Source organism: Sciurus carolinensis, chromosome 11, assembly GCF_902686445.1.
Source record: "Sciurus carolinensis chromosome 11, mSciCar1.2, whole genome shotgun sequence".
Classification (NCBI taxonomy): Eukaryota; Metazoa; Chordata; class Mammalia; order Rodentia; family Sciuridae; genus Sciurus; species Sciurus carolinensis.
Window position 1 is genome coordinate 21,012,499 of NC_062223.1, and position 5,442 is coordinate 21,017,940.

General features: G+C 35.0%; 1 pseudogene; it reads right to left on the reverse strand.

Moving 5' to 3' along the window:
- Positions 1-4,259: 4,259 nt before the first annotated feature.
- Positions 4,260-5,237, reverse strand: LOC124959906 (olfactory receptor 10AG1-like; annotated as a pseudogene).
- Positions 5,238-5,442: the final 205 nt, after the last annotated feature.

The following is a 5,442-nucleotide window of genomic DNA, read 5'->3' on the forward strand; positions in this document are numbered from 1 at the left end:
TCACTTTAATTACAGTGACTCAGGAGACTGAGGCTCTTTCTTTTTGCAAAAACCTGATACTGTACTATTGGCTTTTATTTGTATTGTGCATTGAGCCCTTGCTCAGTATTATGCTCTCCAATACTCTACTGTGAGGTTTTGTGCATAGTAGTGGCAAGGTACCCATTTTTAGAGAAAGTAAGTAAGTCTTAATGCCCAAGCAATATTCATGTTTGCTAAAATTCCACTGGACAAAGATAATCATTTCGGCAAACCAAGAATCAATAAAGAAAGGATAAAAATAAAGGTATGGAGGCAAGTAGAAATGATTCTTTAGGCCATTGCTATATATGTGTAAAATTATCTTTCAATAACTGTATAATTGCCTAGTATTTATGCATACTTATTAAAATATTGCTAAATATGAGCAATCCCTTCTGCTTTATTTTGCTTAAACAGTGATACAATGCACATTGTATTACATAATTGTTTGTATTAACCATTTTTGTACATAAATCCTTATGAATTCAGACTTTTAATTCTATGAGATAATTATTTATTAATGACATTGTAGAACATAAAACTGTATTTTTTAAATTGAAAGTTGTAAGTTTCTAGAAAGACTTCAACCAAAATATGAAAAAACGTCATGATTTCAGGACATAGTATGTTTCCCATAATCTTTTTTGTTTATACATCTCTATTTATAGTTCACAGTGAGAGAGAAGACTGATTTTTAAACTTAGAACATTGCCAAATGCAGTAAATAATTATCATACTTGATAAAAATTCATTAAAAGAAAACGAAGATGGGCACGGTGGCACACACCTATAATCCTAGAGATGCTGGAGACTGAGACAGGAGGATTGCAAGTTCAAAGCCAAGCTTAGCAACTTAGAGAGACCCTAAGCAACTTAAGAAGACCCTGTTTCAAAATTTAAAAAATGAATAAATAAAAAGGGCTGAAGCTGTGGTTGAGTGGTTAAGGATTCCTGGGTTTCATCTTTGGTACTGAAAAGAAAAAAAGCAGCTAAATCTTTGCAAAAATTAAATGTATAAAACAATGATTCTGAATTCAAGTGTCTGGTAATGCTATCAATTTGGGCAGGAATTTTCTCAGTGCCTCTGAAACATCTTTGTTGGGTAGACTGTATATCACTGGATTGAGCATTGGGGTCAAAATGATGTAGAAAAGAGACAGCAGTTTGTCTGTTCCGTCATACTGATTGGATTTGGGTTTTAAGGAAGTGACAGTGGCTGATCCATAGAATAAAATTACTACTATCAGGTGGGAAGAACATGTGGAAAAGGCTTGGTCCTTCCAGTGCTTGATGGCAGTTTCAGGACGGTTGAGATCATTCTGCTGCAGGACCCAAGGATCAACATAAAGGGAATGGTCATAAGTAAAGAAGCAAACATATAGACCACTGTCTCATCAAATTGTGCCTCTTGGTGATATCATCTGAACATGCTCGGCTCACATCGTCTCATCCCTAGGGGTCCTATGTTTGTCGAAGTAGTCCTTTGTGGTTGAGGGGTGACAATTGTGAAGACAAAGGCACTTTGTCTCATAGAAACTAAAATGACTTTGTTCAAATTATGGTGTTCTTGTCTAGCATTGTGGCTCACACCTGTAATCCCGACAACTTGGGAGGCTGGGGCAGGAGGATCACAAGATCAAGACTAGTCTAAGCAACTTAGCGAGGCCCTAAGAAACTTAGAGAGGCCAATGTTTCAAAAGAAAATATGTAAAAGGGCTGCAGATGTGTTCAGTAGTAAAGCACCTCTGGGTTCAATTTCCAATAGCTATAAAGTAAAAAAATAAAAATTAAAAAATTACAGTGTTCTTTCACACAAAATGAGAGGCCTTGGAGAGAAAAGTGTAGATTTGTGTTTCCATATCTACTGTTGTTCTTATGATGGAGGCGTTTTCCACGCTGTTTCCACTCTTGTCTTCACCACATCAGGAGAAGTACCCTCCCGGCTTCTGACCTCAGCAGTTTTCCTTAGCCAGGAGGAGATACCATCTCTCAGTTCTGAGTAACAGATAGTGTCATATCTTGAGTTTTAACCAATGTGACTGTGATTTAGTCATATGTTCCTGTAGGAAAAGTTAACTAACGAAAATTTCCGTATAGTATAAATTTGGGACTGTGAAAGTTTCTAATGAAAGTCACCTCAAATCAGAAAAAATAAAGTATGCCACATGTAAATGAAATATATTTATTATATAATTTACTGGGTATATGTTTTCCCTTTTCTCTCTCCTTTTTTTTTCTCTTCCTATTACATATTCAACAAAACTTGTAATAAAGCATGTTTTTGTGAAATCCAAGTCTTTTTCTTTCCTATTAGTTCATTAGTAATATAATTAACTTGCCGTGTGTATTTTATTTCTTCTTTGCCTTTTATGCCAAAACTTTTACTAATATTGCAGTAGATTTACCTAGAGCTAGAATTTTGCCAAGCTACAATTCCTTCCTTACAACTGGGGTTTCATCTCTCCTGTACCACTGCATTCTTCATAGATCACAAACCCCTCCAAAACTCACAATATATATATGTAAACATCCCATTTCCTGATTTAATTGTTATTGCTCTGTTTTTCACTTGCATCAGTGATGTAAACCTCAGCTCAGCATATCATTATTTCTGGTTGTTCTTAAATCCATGCTTTTATTTTTCTCCAAGTTTTTGAAGGATGATTGGCAACTAAAAGTTATATACATTTAAAGCATAAAGCTTGATTTGTTCATATATGTATGTAGTTTGAAACATTTACCACAAGCAAGCCAAAAACCATGACCATCACCCTATACAGTTGCCATTTATATTAGTGTGTGTGCGTGTGTGTGTGTGTGTATGCATGCTTGCATATATTGGAAACACTTAAGATCTAACCCTCTAGAAGATTTTGAGCATACAATACATTATTGATAACTGTAGTCCAACATGGTATACGACAGAAGTTCAGAAATAGTTTATCCTGCAGAAGTGAAACTTTGCATCCCTGGACTAGAACGTTCCCATTTCCACCTCCTCCAGTGACTGATGCCTACAATTCTACTTTGTTTCTAGGAACTTGACTATTTCTAATTCCAAAGTGAAGTCAAGCAATATTAGTCTTTCTGCTTCTGGGTTTTTTCACTGAGCATAATATCTCAGTTTCATCCATGTTGTTCAAAAACGGGATTATTTCCTCCTTTTCCTTACTTTTAGTGACTGAATAAATCTCTTTCCTCAGAAGAAAGACATTTATCAGAGTTTTACTGGATGAAAACATTTTCAGGTATAAAGGGATTAGCAATGTGCTATTGGTAGGGATCCCTAGAAAACAAATAAATTATGCATTTCAATATAGGAAAAGATGAATGAATGTTGGGAACTAATAATGTAGAGTTTAAAGAACTAGTAGATAATTTTGAAAATAGTAAAAACTCAAAATAGCACATTATAAGTCTATTTAAGTTAGGTTCCTTCAGTGTACAGTTTAAATATTAGATGCAGTCTCATTTTATATGATTTCTCATTGTCTTGCAGTCTTGTCTGGGCTTCTTGATGTGGAAATGAAAATGTTTCCGTTGTTAGAGAAAATAAGCACTAATGTTCAAGGGCTATTTGTTTGCTAGTCACATTGGCCAAAGCTAAATCACATGACTAAACCAAGAGTCCACATGTGAAAGAAAAAGAAAAAAGATATGGGTACAAGAAGCTACAATTTTTGAGGCCATTACTATATATGGGTGATATGAACACTTAATTGCACTATTACATAAATGTCATATATATGTATCATACTTATTAAAACATTTCTCAATATAACCATGAATTTTTCCACATTTAAGAAAATAGTACTGCAATAAACATTATATTATAAACTTATAAGTGTTAGTCATTCTTTTTTGTATCTATACATGCACTTATTTGCATGAGATAATTGTTTAGTAATATCTGTAGAATCTATCATATTTTGTTTCAGTAATGGATGTTAATGTACAGTGTGGAAAACTATCAACTTCGAAAATACTATATATCATATCATCTTATCTAGTCACACGATTATATTTACCAGTTTACAGTGAGGAGAAAAACTTTATTTTAAAAGTCTAGCATTGGTGATTAGTTAACACAAATGTCATAATTCTGAGGAAACAAAGTTCATTAAAGAGGAATTACATTATTCATTTATTTATAAATTAGGGAAAGATTTTAATTAGTTTCAAATTAAGTATTATAAAATTAGTAATATAAGGCAATAATATTTGCTACATTAATTGTCTCACAATGCTAACAATTTGGGAAGAAATTTTCTCAGTGCCTCTGTAACATCTTTGTTGCATAGACTGTATATCACTGGATTGAACATTGGGGTCAAAATGGTGTAGAAAAGAGACAACATCTTGTCTGTTCCTTCATACTGATTGGATTTGGTGTTTAAATAGGAAATACTGGCTGATCCATAGAATAAAAATACAATGATCAGGTGGGAAGAACAAGTGGAAAAGGCTCTGGTCCTTCCAGTGTTTGATGGCAGCTTCAAGATGGTTGAGATAATTCTGCTGTAGGACCCAAGGATCGACATAAAGGGAACAGTGACAAATAGCACAGCAAACACATAGACCACCATCTCATTCACAAAGATGTCCCCGCAGGCCAGTTTGAGCATTGGGGGAATGTCACAGAAGAAGTGGTTGATTTGGTTGGATTCATAGAAGGGCAGAGAGAAAATCTGGCAGGTTTGCCCTACCTGGACAGGCATGCCAATGACCCAGGAACCAACTACCAGCCGGACACAGACCTCGTGGCTCATGACTAGAGGGTAGTGCAGAGGGTCACAAATGGCCACATAGCGGTCATAGGCCATCACTGCCAGAAGGAAACATTCTGTGGCTCCCAGTATGAGGAAAAAGCACATTTGTGTAGCACAAGCAAAAATAGAAATATTTCCCTTCTGGGTCCAGAGATCCACAAGCATTCTGGGAAGAGTAACAGACACATAACAGATTTCCAGGAAAGAAAAATTACTGATAAAAAAGTACATGGGGGTCTGCAGAGTGGACTCTGCCCTCGTGATTAGAATGATGATACCATTCCCCAGCAGGATAACCAGATAGATGACTGAGAATGTTCCAAAGAGAAACCAGTGCAACCTGGGAATCTCAGAAAATCCCAAGAGAACAAATTCCACTACTGAAGTGAGATTAGTTTCTGTGATTTTCACATTTTATTTCTGTGGATTTACAGTTCTTGACTGCATTTTCTTCATTGTGAATTGGCTTAGTATGTGAGTTTTGATCTTTATAATTTCTTAGTTTCATTCTGAAGCTTACATCCTGTTCTTCGGGGAAATTTGATGTGAAATGAAGAGTAATGAACACACCTAATAAAAATAAAAAGTAATGTGATTAATTAAATGTTTTTAAATATGAGCTGGTTATTTTAGATCAACTTTATGATGAGAG